Source organism: Phoca vitulina, unplaced genomic scaffold, assembly GCF_004348235.1.
Source record: "Phoca vitulina isolate PV1807 unplaced genomic scaffold, GSC_HSeal_1.0 scaffold60, whole genome shotgun sequence".
In the NCBI taxonomy this organism is placed as follows: domain Eukaryota; kingdom Metazoa; phylum Chordata; class Mammalia; order Carnivora; family Phocidae; genus Phoca; species Phoca vitulina.
This window is the reverse complement of record NW_022589763.1, coordinates 1545889-1561008: the sequence shown is the minus strand read 5'-3', so window position 1 is coordinate 1561008 and position 15120 is coordinate 1545889. Positions and strand designations below refer to the sequence as shown.

Genomic DNA, 15120 nt, shown 5'->3' with positions numbered 1-15120 from the left:
ACATAATATATATATTATATATAGTATATATGCTACATAATATAATATATATTACATTATATGTAATTACAGATTATATTTTATTATGTTATATAAATATATTATTTACTTTACATGCATATCATATATGCTATATTATATAGTATATAATATATATAATTATATATTATATTTCATTATATGGTATATAAACATATCATTTATTTTATATATAATTTATTTTTTATGTTTTAAAAGATTGTCTTTATTTATTTTAGAGAGAGAGAGTGGACAGGGGAGAAGCAGAGGGGGAGGAAGGGGGAAAGAATCTCAAGCAGACTCTGTGCTAAGTGTGGAGACAGATGCTGGGCTCGATCTCAGGACCCTGAGATCATGACCTGAGCTGAAACCAGGAGTCAGACACTTAACTGACTAAGCCACCCAGGTGCCCCTTATATATAATTTAATAATGTATGTACTGTATATAATATATAGTATGTGTGCTATATTTGTGCTATGTAATCTATATAATTATATATTGTATTTTATTGCATGGTATATATTATTTATTTTATATATAATTTAAGAATGTATACTGCATGTGACCCACCTATGTGCTATGTAATTATATATCATAACACGTATGTTGTATACGTCACGTCTCTATTACTGAGGTGTCATGGACATATAAGGTTATATTAGTTTCAGGCGTACAACATGACGATTGGGTATTTCTGCACATGTCAGAATCTAGTTAACACCCATCACCATAGCTACCAGCTACCACACATTCTTTTTTTCTTGTGGGGAGAACTTTCCAGATCTACGCCCCGAGCAGCCTTTGAGCGCGCAATTCGGCATTATTAACCGTGCCGCTCCTGTTGGTGAGCCGTCCTCGTTGTGGTGCACGTGGATGCCGTGCATCCATACTCACCTGAGCTTGGCTTCTTGGTGGGTTCTGTGCACAAAGAGAAAAAAACAAATCCAATCAGCATCGAAGATTTGTGCACAGCTCACAGAAGGAACAGTTAACACCCTTATAAAAAGGGAAAATTTCAAGGCACTGAATATGACGTGTTTTGAACACAAATCTCATCGTGTATTGTTGCGGGAGGGGGGAGAAAAGAAAGAAAACACACTTAGAATCTATATCTACCAGTCCTCCCTGGGAGCTGTGTAGGGTTGGGGTGGGTGGGAGGAAATTTAGTGAGGTGGTCCGCTCGGCTCGTGAGCACATAAGTTAGAACAAAGGCTTTCCGGCGGCGAGGGAGAGATACTTTGCACAAAGGCCGACTTAGCCGAGAGCATCCAGGGCCGGCGGGCACGTACATGGTGACTCGTGCATCAGGAAGGCGGCCACGTGTCATCTTCTCTCTCTCTCTTTCATGTATGTGTTTATTCAGTCAACAAACGCTGCCTGAGTGCCCACGGGCACCGGGGACTGTGTAACGGGGGTGCACACAGCCCCCCAGGCGATTGCACAACCACGAGGCCAGCGTTCGAGGCCGTGGACATCGGCTGGGGGTGCCTGGGGTGCAGAGCACAGTGTGGGTGAGCGTGTGTGTGGGGTCTGGGGGCGCAGACGGACGGCAACAGGAGCTCAGCGGAGGAAAGACGGACGGGACGGCCTCGGTGCACGATGGCCAGGCTCCTTCTGAGCAGACGAGACCACGTGTCCGCACTGTCCACCCACGCGGTGCCAGGTGCCAGTGCTCCTTCCTTTCCAGGGCTGAGTCAGATTCCCTCTGTGCATGGACCATCTGCCCCAGGGCTACCCTGCCCTCCAAGCTGTGCACACCAGGGACAGTGAAGCCTGAGGACCCCACTGCACCTTGACGGGGGAAACAGAGTCTCCACCTTGGCATGCGTCCACCATTAGCTTCTCCCGCTGTGCGGACCGTCATCCCCTACCTGCCCCATGGTGGTTCAGATCAGTGAAAACCTCCGTGCATGGGGAAAATCCCCATGGGGGCGGGTGGTTTTGCATCAGGAAGTCTCTGTCCTTTGTAAGGTAGGGGTCTGCGTGCCCACCCCGTCCTCATTGTTACCACCCCTTGTCTACCTGCGCTGAGTGACCGTGGGCTGTTGCCGGAGACAGAATCCGCTGATGATCCTTCTCAGAGCAGACAGGCCTTTGTCTTTCTTTCAAAACAAGACCCCCCTCCCCATCCCACCATGTGTGCGTGCCGCCCATCCAGGTGTGGACACCCCGTGTCTCCCAGCTAGATCCGATTCCGGACCCCCCTGCACGGTCCAGGAGCTGAATATTCAGCTTTCTGGCAGCAAGCACATCCAGCTGGGCTCAAAAATGCTAAAGACAGGGCATGGGGGCTCTCCAACCCCACGCCCCCTTTCCGGGGAAAGCGAGCAGCCCCGTCCACGGAGGTGGATGGAGAACCTGCTGGGAGGGAGGTCCCCCAGACCCCCTGAGCAGCTGCCAAGCTGCGGCAGAAGCAAACCTTCCCCCCCCCCCAAAATACGGTCACTCACCGGGGTCATCGAGAGCGTCGGCCAAGTCGAAGTCACGCTGACCTGTGGGGGGCACAGAGGGTGTAAGTGGACCGGACGGGAGACGTCAGGGGTCCTGGTTCCTGGCTGCAGGCTGCTCCCCTCCACCCCGCCTGCCCGCGCTAAGCCACACAGGGGCCTCGGCGCGAAGGTCAGCCCACCGCGAGAGCTCAGCAGAGGGTCGCAGTGTCTCCACCTCCCCCCCGTGTGTTTGTCCGACGAATATCTCAACTTTCCCAGCAGCTGGGTGCCCCTCACCCAAGACACATGTTACGGCAGATTATTATGGCATGGCAGTCTCCAAGGAGGAAAGAATCCTCCTGGGATCCCAACTCCTTCTAGCTCCCTCCTGAGCGGAACACGGGCATGTTTCCGAAACGCCAAGCAGCCGTGCGTTCTGCAAACACCGCTGGGTGTTGGGTGTGTGCCAATGAACCCCCCAAGCCCTGCTTCCCAGCTCTCTCAGGGGAGACAGGTGCATGAGCAGGGAAAGGGAGGGATGGGCTGCCTCGGGGACCAGAAAAACGAGGCAGTGGGCAATTGCTCTTCTTGTGTGAGCACACCTGGAGGTCTTCCCGGAGGAGGTGACGTGTGAGCTGTTTCTAAGGTGCCCATTTTCTCACGACAACGAAACACCCCAATAATCAGAGAGCAGCACCTCCTAGGCAAGAGAAGCTCCCTCACGTCAAGGGACAGAAACTAATATTTTTAAAATCGGGCCGAATGGGAAACAAAAGCAATCAGCACAGCCCACGCAAAAGCCAGCAAGATCCGCACAACCCACCTTGCCGAGTGGTGGCCACGGCCCGAAGCTGACATCCAAGACTAGCGAGCTGCACCCCGCTTGTCCCTCTGCTCCCGAAGCCACCGTTTGGGACGCGACCCTGCCCGACCGACCGCAACAAGGACTCAAAGCCAAGTGTTTTTCCCTATTGAACCCGGAGCCCAAACCTCCCCCTGCCGAGCGAGCCAGCGCCGTGTTACTTTCGCTTTGCAAACCGGGGCCTGACAACAAAGCCTTCCCTGACCTCTGACTGAGTCCTTGCCCTGCAGGAATTTGGGGACACGGTCCCCAGGAGCCAGTCCCCACCCCCGTTTCTACCTTCAAGAATGCCCCCCGCCGGGGGGGAAATGCATGTGCAGAATTTGGGGTATTTTCCTCTCTACGGGTGGGTGTGCGATGCAGGCCCGGCCGGCCACAGGCCACCCCCTCGCTCTCCAGGACCTCCCCCGGAAGGCTTTGCACAACACTCCCAACCAGGCCCTCCTCCCCGAGCTCACAAATTTCTGCGGCTTTCTGGCAAAGAAGTCTGGAATGTCGGCAGGAGCCAAGACCGTATTTCTGCTTTTTTGCTGGCTCAACTCGAAGTCGCTCTGGGTGGAGCAACGTGCATGGGACGGGGAGTGTGGCTCTCCAGCTTGGGGACGGGGGTCCCCCCTGGGTGGACGGCTCGGATGCTCTCCAATCCCAGGGTGCTGATGCTTGGCACCAGCTCCTGCCTTCACCAAAACTCTTGGAATTTCTCCATCTGAAATGCTTCACCTGGGGACCCTTATCCGTGTGTATTTTCTCTAAAAAAAACCCCAAAATCTTTTAAATGAGCTGAGGATGGCCCTGGGCCACCCCAAGTTCCTCTCCTGCCCATTGAGACTTTCCTTCCCGCACAAATTTGCCCCTTTTGCTGCTCCCAAAAGTACAAGAGCGACGTCAGAGGACGTTTCCGATTCTGGCCCATTTGAATCCCCTTTTGGGGGTGACAACTTTTTTTTTTTCCAAACAGCTTCGCTGAGTAGAATTCGCCGCGCGGACGATTCGCCCATTTAACGCGTGCACTAGGGCGGCGTGGAGCACATTCCCCGGGTCATGCAACGACCACCTGTCTCTATTTCCAGAACATTCCACTGCCTGCAAAGGAGACCCACCAGCAGCCCGTCTCCAGCCCCCTCCCCAGACACCGGTGACCACAGACCAGGAGCCGGTTTCCTGGGGGGCCTTATGGGCAGAGTCAGAATTCACGCTGGACCCTCGGGCAGCCTCCGCCGCAGCCCCGCGCTCCGGGAAGGAGTCTGGGTGTCGGGAACCAGGTGACCCCTGGACGCTGGGTGGCCTCGGCGTGCAGCAAGCTTTGCTCGGCAAGCACAGGCCTCTGAGGGTGGGGGACCCCTAGGCTGGGGTGCAGCGAGCAGCAAGCCCCGCGGTCCACACGGGAGGCCCCGGGGGATGTGCCCCCCTCCAGAGCCAATCGCACTGAGCGGCTTCCGACTGTGGAGGCGTGGCTATGTCCCTGCGGGGCAGGGGGGCCCGTCTGCCCGGCCAGGGTCTGCTCCGCTCCAGCCTCTGACTGCTGCTCGTGCAGGAACAGCCTGGGCTCCATCTGCCGCCCCAGGGGCTCTCTCTGGCCACCCTCGTCCAGGGCGGACGCACAGGACTCCGCGTCAGGCCGGCTTCTCAGACACCCCCTTGCAGGGCGCTGGGGGTGCACAGGCTGGGGGAGCACACCCCTTCCGTGCAGCTCCCGTGCACAGGACTCCGCGTCAGGCTGGCTTCTCAGACACCCCCTTGCAGGGCGCCAGGGGTGCACAGGCTGGGGGAGCACACCCCTTCCGTGCAGCTCCCGTGCACAGCCCCCAACCCCCGCAGGCCCTGACATTTGGGAATGACCATCGCCATTCTGAGCCAGGGCCTCACCCCCGGAGTTCCAGGCACCCCGCCATAACACCGGCGCCCCGGAAGCTGCTCCAAATGCCTCGACCACGCCCGTCGTCCCAGATGAGTAAAAGCCTCTGTGTTATCCGCCCTGCCCACCCACCTGGCTGGCCTCTTCGGAATGCCTGTGCCCAGCGGGTGGGAGCTGCCCGCACTGCATGTAGGATCCCTGACTCCTCCTCATCTCTGCATGCATCAGGAGCCAGGGTGCCCCCTCCCCGCCTTTGCAAACCTCCCCAGCCTCCGTGTCCCCTCCCTTGTCAGCAGCACCTTTGCCAAGATGGAAATGCTTCCTGAGCTCTGGGTGGGGGAGATGGGTCACCCCATGGGTCACCAGGCAGCCACACCTGGAAATGTGGGGTTTACCCTGCAAGGGCTGCTGTGTGAGCAGGACTCATGCATGCAGGGGGGAGGGACTCCCCGGGACCTCTTGCATCAGTTGGCGACTCTGGCCAGCATCAGGCACCCGTGTGGGGACCGTCCAGTCCTGCAAGCCAGGCGGGAAAGGGCCAGGCGGAGCACCTGCGGCCAAGACGGGGCAGGGGTCCCACCCGTGGCAAAGGGTCCCCGTGCATTTCAGGTCCTAGCTGGGCTGGGAGCTCACTCGGGCTGACGAGACTGCTCCTGGGCCTCAGTCTCTGGAGACACCCAGGCAGGGAGGTGCGCATGAGCCCATTGCACTCATCGGCATTATTTTTCCACTCGGAGCACATGACGTGGCTCGTGTCCCGAGACCTGTTTCTGATCTTGTCTCTCCTTTTGCTTAGTGAGCTCGGGGACGTTTAATCAAACCCACATGTTTTGGATCCATGACCCCAGGGAGAAAGCAGCGTCCTGGGTCCTGGGGTCATGATGCTGGTGATCCTGCTGAGATCCCGGGGACGTGGGCTCACGGTGGCTCGTGCTGGTGGGTGTCTGGCGGTCAGCATTATATACAAGACCCCCTCCCTCCACCAAAAACAAAAACAAAAAGCTATTTGGGGTCTTTGAGTAGCACTTGGAGGAATTTTGTCATCTCCAGGGGCTGTCCTCTCCTGGACCGCCAACCCCTCGACCCCCACGAGACTCCCATCTGCTTCCTACTGCACTTTTCATGCCCTGAATTTCTCAGCTTTGATGCGGACCCTCAAGTCAACATGACACACGGCAATCTGCAAAACCAACAGCAGGACCCTGGTTGGGATAATCATCATACCACGCCGATGTTGTCAGAGTCCCGCCGCCCACTCATCCAGGGCCGCCACGCACACCAGGAGCCACACACAAGCCCACGCCAGAGCTCTCCCCGGCCCTGCCCCCACAACCACTGAATTACCGACTCTGATCTAAAGGAGAAAATCAGCCCCAGGCAAGCTCCGAGTACAAGAAAGTGGAAAAAAAAAAAAAAGCACGAATTTAATGACCGTGGACCACACTCATCGCGTGGCCGATCACCCACTCATGAACGTGGACAGGCTCTGACATGCTATTATCCCAACCAATGTCCTTGTATCTGTGTCCCATCCAGGCAATTATGCGTCATTTCTTCACACAGGATTTGACTGATTTCCCCAAGTGGGAGGCTAATCGAAATCAATCCTTCCGGGTCAGCTGCCACCGAGTGCGTGGCTCACGTTTATAGGACCCGTTTCTGTCCTTCAGAATCTCCCCCATGGGGCCGGCGCTGGAGCAGGGATGCCCAGAGAGCAAATCGTGACTTCCTCCAGGCAAATCCTTTGACTCTGCTCCATTGTTCTTAAATATATATATATATTAATGTACAGAAAGCACATTTTGGGGGCTCTTCCCCAGGATAGAGAAAATTAACAGTGCATGTAGGTGAGCTGTTTAGGTTTGCACAGACTGTGATAAGGAGCCCAGGGGTGACGCACCCAGGTGGGTGTGGGTGCATCGCCGCTGGGCTCCGTGTTCTCCTGCTGGAACACCTATGCATAAATGCGTAAGAGTCTCTGGGTGCTCACGAGGTGTCTGTTTCCAGCAGCAGCAAGGGTTATACAAGAGGGCTGGGTTCTCATGCTGCATAACTCAGCATGCACGTGCGGGGACGCCATGAGGGACTCTCTCCCCAGGGGCAGCAGTGCTGACCCTCCATGGAGATGAGCAGGTGGTCCCCTTGAGCTCCACCCCATCCTGCTTGCCCTGCAGCTGATTACAGCTGAGCCGCTCTTGCAAGGTCAACCAGTTGTCCCGGTTCCTAGTGTCCCCAGGTCCCCTTTCGATGAAAGCTCTCCACCCCGACGATATGCACAGTCCTGGGAGGGGAAGTACTTGGTCACAAAGGACTAAAGGTTGGATATTCATCATAAAAGCCAAGACATTCATCGTGAAATGCAGACCATCCAACGAGGCAGTGTCCCAGAATGATGTGTACACATGGACCCCCGAGGACGTGGGTGACATGCAGTCCCTACCATGGCAGCTCTGGGTGTGCCGGAGAGGCTGCGTTTCTCTGCAGCTCCTGGGGAAGACTGAGGTTGTGGGCTGTGGACTTCACTTTGCAGGGCAGGGGCTTTGTGTTCCCTCCAGGTCCCAAAGGCTGAGAGTCTGAGATCCGGGCGGGACCGAGGCTGGTTCCTCCTGAGGCCTCTCTCCTTGGTGTGTAGACCCCGTGCCTCCTTGTGTCCTCACGTGGTCGTCCCTCTGTGCCTGTCCTCATCCTATCTTCTTAGAAGGACCCCAGTCCTATGGGATCAGGGCCCACCCTAATGACCTCATTATACCTTAATCCCCTCTTTAAAGACCCCCACCTTAAAACACAACCCCATTCTGAGATCTTGGGGTTAGGGCTTCAACCTGTGAATTTTGAGGGGACACAGTTCAGCCCATAACAGACTTAAACTGGCAGGAGAAGCTGAACCACCATGGAATCACCACTGGATGCTCTGGTGGGATGGAGTGGAGGCCCTCACCTGGCCCCAGTCCCAGGAGCAGAAGGAAGGAGATTTTCGGCAGAGCTGTATGAGGACAGACCGTGCACGGAGTGCTGAGTCCACACCAGCGCTGTTCCTCAGCCTCAGGACTTCTGCCTCCATGCCTCTCAGACCCTCAAGGGCATGCAGATCAGCCCATAATCTGCTTATGAGCAGATTCTGGATCAGTAGGTCTGGGCGAGTCCGAAACTACGTTTCTCCAGGGTATTGGTGCTGCTAGCCTGGGGACCTCAGTCTGCAAATCCACCGTGTGAACAAGAAAGACATCCTTCCTCCCTGTTTTGTCCAGTTGACCCAACCCCCCAGGATCTGAGAGGTCCTCACCCCCTTCAAGAAAATAAGAGCCAAACAAGAGCCCCAGGCTGCTTCTTCCCAGGAGAAGGAGGGAAGGCAGTTTTGCACCAGCTATGGAGGCTGTCCATGCAGTGTGCAAATATTCCAAGTTGATGCCACGTGGGCCACCTTCAGAGCAGCCCTGTCAGTAACTCCAGGAAACTCCAAGGGACAGTCATGGGTCTTGAGCAGAAACAGCTCTGTTCTCTTGCAAAAGGAAACCTATCACCTTTTGGGTATGACTTGCATGCACATGGGACCTTCCCGCTTCCCCAGAGACCTCTGAATACAGTCAATCTGGCCTCATATTTACCCAGAGCCTTAAAAACTAGAAAGGCTGATGGATGTCATCTGGGGGGAGGACACTAGATGCTCCCCACGTGCCCTGGATAAGAGGCAGCGGCTCCCCAAATTGCTGACGTAGGAGGACCACCTGCGAAGCTGAGAAAGCATCCAGAGCGGGACCCAGGACTCTGCATCTTGACCCCGTCCCCCAGCAATCCTGACGCCCGTTGCCCAGCAAAGTTTCCCAACTACCTCCCCCGAGTATCAGCACTTTGTCCAGATCATATTTTATTGTGATCCACAAGGATAAAAACAAAATATTGGAAGAAAACATTTTGAAAACTCTTGAGAATTTGTTCCAGGGTCACCCCGGAAAGCCGTCTGAACACTCAGAGCAGAAGGCACAACGCTTTTCATGCTTTGCCCCCTTGGTTCTCAAGAATGTGGCAATTTCTACAGCAGCTGTGCTCACCAGAGACAGCCCCCTCAAGGGCGTAGCTCAAGGTCACAGGGAAAGTGGGAATACTAAAAGATTTAACAGCCCTGCCTCCATTCCAGCCCTGCAACAGAAACAAACACAGGAGTATTTCTGACGACACAGCTGAGGGAGCCCGGCGGGCTGAGAACAGGCAGAAAGACCTTGGAACCCTCCGGAAAACCTGCAGAGCTGGCATCTCAGGCAGGGGAAGTGGAAACATGAAAACATCCCAGATGGTTCATATTTTGTGTCAATGTGGCCAGGCTTCAGTGCCCAGATGTTTGGTCAAACGCTAGTGTAGATGTCACTGTGCCAGTATGTTATCAATGGGATTGCCACCTGCAATCACGTGCTGGGAAAGCATATCACCCTCGGTAATGTGGGTGGGCCTCTTCTGATGTGATGAAGCCTTAAACGCAATGAGTGAGGTTTCCTGCAAAAGAAAGTAGTCAGACTCAACATGGCAGGGTCGCATCCGAGCTGAGTTTCTAGCCTGCCCTCAAGGTTTTGGACTTGCCAGCCCCACACTCCTGTGGGGCAATTCCTTAAAATAAATTTCAGTCTATAGATTGACGATGATGATAATGATAGATATATAGATATATATATAGATAGATAGATAGATAGATAGATAGATAGATAGATAGATATGATGGATGGGTGGATAGATGGGTGAGTGGGTAGAAGGATGGATAGATAGATAAATGATGGATAGATAGATAAATGATGGATGGATAGATAGATGAATGGATGGATGGATGGATGGATAGATGGGTGGATGGATGGATGGGTGGATGGATGGATGGGTGGATGGATGGATGGATGGATAGATGGGTGGATGGATGCATGCATGGATGGGTGGATGGATGGATAGATAGATAAATGATGGATGGATAGATAGACGAACGGATGGATGGATGGATGGATGGATAGATGGGTGGATGGATGGATAGTTGGTTGGATGGGTGGGTGGATGGATGGATGTATGGATGGATAGATAAATGATGGATGGCTAGATAGATGAATGGATGGATGCATGGATGGATGGATGGATGGGTGGGTGGATGGGTGGGTGGATGGATAGATAGATAAATGATGGATGGATGGATGGATAGATAGATGAATGGATGGATGGTTGGGTGGGTGGGTGGATGGATGGATGGATCAATAGATAGATGGATAGATAGAAAAATGATGGATGGATAGATAGATGAATGGATGGATGGATAGATGGAAGAATGGATGGATGGATTGATACATAAGTGATGGATGGATGGATAGATGGATAGATAGATGAATGGATGGATGGATAGATGGATAGATGGGTGGATGGATGGATGGATGGATACATAAATGATGGATGGATAGATGGATAGATCAACAAATACATAGATGTACGTATGTATAGGTGGACAGGTAATAGATGGATAATATTTAGATACATAGGTCAGACACACAGACAGATGGAGTCTCTCGTGCTAACATGAGATTTCTCAACCTGAGCACCAGCAACATTTGGGGCTGGATCACTCTCTGACGTGTGTGGCAGACATTGGGCAGCATCCTCGGCTTCCACCCATTTGAGGACACCAGCTGACCCACTCACAGTTGTGACAGCGAAACATGACTCCAGATATTGCCAAGTGTCCCCTGGGGGCAAAGTGGCCCCTAGTTGAGACAATGGCAGGCTGCAGCATGTCTATCTAGAGGATGTCCCTTCTGGCCTGGCCGTGCTGGCTGATGATGCATCACTGAATGGGGAACCCCAGAATAGCTGTCCCCTTATGCCACGGATCACTGAGTCTCCACCCTCGTGCCACGGATCCATGAGTCTCCACCCAAGGGTATACCAGATGGCCCGGTGCTTACTCATCATCCTTTCAAGGGAGCCCTGACTCTGCACAGAGTCCCTCTGGGTGCTTTTGAATCTACAGGTCCTGAGCCCCACCCACATACCATATGAGCATCTCAAGGGGCAGGGCCTTTAATCCAGCTCCCTCCCAGGTGACTCTGCACACCAAGGATTGAGAACCACTGCCCTACATAGCTGGGCAGGTTCGGCCCCACTGATGGGCATGGTGATAAAACAGGCTTAAATGACCCATCTGGGGCTTGGCCTTCCCACCCACAGATCAGCTAGATCAAAGGTAGTTTGGGGGCCACGAGGGAAGAGGCAGAATCAAGGGAGGCTCTTGATTGGTTCTGGGGTGCAGCCAGCGTGGGCTGGAGTTCTGTGGCCCAGCATGGCCTGGCTTGTTGCCTCGGGCACACATCCCACCCTTCGAGTATCACCAAACCACAAGGCCCCACAGAGCTCAATGCAGCACGTGATGCAATAATATAATAATATATTACAATAATATATATACAAGATAAGATATATTTAGGGGGAAAAGACACATAAAGATAGATATAAATAGTTCCTTTTTTCTCAACAGACCCAAAACCACAAGCTGGCCTTGGCAAGTTTCATTTCCGCTCCTGCTTTCTCATTGTGACCTCAGGCACATGATGGAACCTCACCGCGTGCCTCAGTTTACCCATCTATAAGGTGGCGGCAAGCACGGCACCATCATCAGGCTGCGTGAGAATCAGCTGGGAAGCTGATGTGTGCGTGGAGTGCGGGAAGCTTTGCCCTCCAGCTGACCCTCAACATCCCATCGGCCCCCAGACAACCAACGCCTCGTCCCGAGAACACACCTCGAACAGGATAAACGGGACCCGCCCCAACAGGGACATCTGAATTCAATCCTGCTACTCCTAACCAACAACACCTCCCAATCCTCCATCCCACCCGACCTTCCGTGCTTGAAAGGAGAATATTAAAATGACCAGAGGGGTTGTTTCGGTCCCGTTTCTCATGAGTTCATTACAGTTCCTAAATAGCCTAAGTAGCCGCCTGCCCCACCCTCCAACAAACCAAACACCCCCCGAATCTGGGAGACAGCCCGTGAGCTCCAGCTCCAGTTTTGTGCGTAAACAACTGACATGACTTTCTTTTGCAACAAGGAAGGATGACATTTATCCAGAAGGCTGCAGAATCCAAACCCGTGTAGCCCACGAAATGGGCAGAACTAATTTTTTCCATCGGGAACAAGGAATTTAAAAGACCCCCCGCACCCTGTCGAGCTTAAATCACGGGGTAGGACGGGCTGTGTTTGAAACGCAGAGCGGAAAAGCAGAGAACGCCGCTTGCTTCCAAACGCTGTTGGTCCGTGTTGTGCAGTTCCAGGTCCAGGTCCCCGGGCTCTCAAGTGGCCCCCGTGTCCCCTCTGCCTTCTCAGAAGGCACCATTCCCGTCTCCTCTAATCCCCCCCGGCAACTTCTAAGCGTTTGTTTGGTAGAAGCTGCTTTGGAAGGAGTTTTGAGAAGGAACCGGACAGCAAGCACAGCACCCACGCGGCTGTCCCTCGGGGCCAAGGCGCCTCTTACCTTGAATGTGCATCAGAAAGCCCAGCACCATGATATAGAAGAGGCCCCAGCGGCTCTCCATCCTTGGCGGCAGCACGAAGGAGCCTCCGTGGAGGCCCCAGCCCAGCGGCTCGTGAGATCCGGCCCTCCGGGCCCCACCCTCCGTGTGCTGGCTTCCTGTCTCTCAGCTTGGAAGGAAGGGAGGCGACTTTCCAAGCGGAAAGTATGAACCAAGCTGCAATCCCTTTGCCAAAAGCTAATGGGCCCCGTGCTCAGATTCCAAACCCCACAGCCTAGAGCCCATGAGGCAAGCGCGTGCACGCTGAAGGCCGACCCAGGCCTCCCGGAGCGGCGCTGGCCAGCCAACGCTCAGCACGGCAGGGAATCCGGCATCACCTGGCGCCAATGGGCATTCTCCGTTTTGGGAAGCCGGGCACACCTGCTCTGCAGCTCTGCTCCCTGCAGGCGTGGGAGGCGCCACGAGATCAAAGGTTGGCCAACCCTGAGCACAGGGAGGACGCTCCCTGCCCATAGATTTGTAGATTCTAGGCTTGCTGCTTCCCAAGGGTGGGACTTCACATGAGTTCACGCATTCATTCCACAAACACTGTGGACGCACGTCTGTTCCGAGCCAGGCCCAGGCTAAGTGCCAGGGTTGCGGGGGTGAAGAACGAATCGGGGAGGGGACATCGAAAGTTAAACCAGACGATGGCAGTGTGACATTACATAATGCAGGGATGCACACAGAGGCCTTGGGGGGACCTGGCAGGGTCTGAACTCAGCCGGGCGTGGGCTTCTAGAGAGGGTGGTAACCTCTAGATAGATGATTTCAAAAGCTTAGTAGGAAGGACATAAGATGGCAGGGACAGAGCGTTTGGGCAGAGGAAGGTGTGGGGTAAATGTACTCAGTAGGGAACAAGGAGCCCAAGGCCACTGTGGGGGACAACTCTAGGGGGCGCTGTGCACACCGCCAACTGTTACAGACTGAAGGTTTACATTCCCCCAAGACTCATATATTGCGGCCCTATCTTCCAATGGGGTGGGATTGGAGGTGGGCCCTTTCGGAGTGATTACATTGAGATCAGGTCATGATGGTGAGCACCATGATGGGATTTGTGTCTTTATAAGAAGAGGAAGAGACACCACGTGAGAACACGGGGAGAACACTGTGTCTATATCTCAAGGAGAGAGGCCTCAGGAGGAACCAGCCTCGGCCCCGCCTGGATCTCAGACTCCCAGCTTCTGCCCCACCTAGATCTCAGACACCCAGCCTCCAGGATAGTGAGAAATAAATGTCTATTGTTTGAGCCATCCTGTCCTTGGTATCTTGTCCTACCAGCCCAAACGGACGACCGTGCCAACTAGGATGAGTGCTCTAGAGGTGAAGAGTAGCCATCATTTGCCTCGTTCCTTATTGACATAGAGTGTGACTTAGCTCATGTCGATGTCACAGCATCTGATAGAGAACTCATGATATTCTGTACATCCTACAGATGATACTTTCTCCGCTAAACCATTACTTGTCCATGTAGGGATGGGGGTGTGGCATTTGGAGGTCAATGGTGTTGCACAGTTGACCCTGGGACCCATTCATTGCTTTGTGGGCCATCAGAATAGAGAATGCATTTGCCCCCATATTTATGGACTTTGTCTGACTCTGTGTTTATGGAGGTCCATTGTATTTTGTGTCTCATTTTGTGCCGCAGCGAAGGGAGCTAATGACCATGTGGAATGGAGGGGCAGGACCTATTGAAAGTTATCTTATGGCTGTTCCTTCCCCCAAAAACAGTCAGGACCATGAAACATCTGAGTTGGGCCTTCAAGCACAAGTACAAATTTGATGGAGAGAAAGGGAAGGGAGAACATTCCGGGTGAGCAAAGCAGGATGTGTGGACCTCTTCTGTGCTCTTGAGTCTGGTCTTCGATAATAAGGTCTGTGCTGGGTCTGTTGAGGATTAAAACGACAACCGGCCATGTCTTGGTTTTGCTAGTCCTGAATGCTGTATAAAGATTTCAGTTCTGCAGGCTGGGGGGACCACATTGCATGTGTAATCAGGGGAGGATGGAGATGGGGACCTCTTGGGAAGAGAAGCCCAGGAATGGCCAGGAGATGAGTTACAGAGGGGGCCGAATTTGATGCAAGGAGGTCACAAAAGACATTAATGTCATGTTGGGGGAGGTGACATCGGCAGAGGTGGGCAAATTTAACGGTCATGGGGTAAGGTGGTTTCAAGCATTCTTTAGAGAGGGAACCAATGGAAACATGGCGCCCATATTCAATCACAAATGGACCTTCAAAATACTCTTCTGTGGATCTGGAGAAATTTCAGTCACTAGCATATGGCAGAGCTAGGATTCAAAACCAGGCAGACTGGGGGCGCCTGGGTGGCTAAGTCGGTTGAGTGTCTGACTCCTGATTTTGGCTCAGGTCATGATCTCAGGGTCATCACATTGAGCCCCTTGTGGGGCTTCCTGCTCAGGGGGGAGTC

At 53.6% G+C, this 15120-nt stretch overlaps 1 long non-coding RNA gene across 1 annotated transcript; it reads right to left on the bottom strand.

Moving 5' to 3' along the window:
• Positions 1-913: 913 nt before the first annotated feature.
• Positions 914-12752, bottom strand: LOC116623779. Its single transcript, XR_004297759.1, has 3 exons — positions 12653-12752; positions 2470-2511; positions 914-937 (listed from the first exon to the last, which is right to left on the bottom strand). It is a non-coding gene; the product is annotated as an uncharacterized LOC116623779 (long non-coding RNA).
• Positions 12753-15120: the final 2368 nt, after the last annotated feature.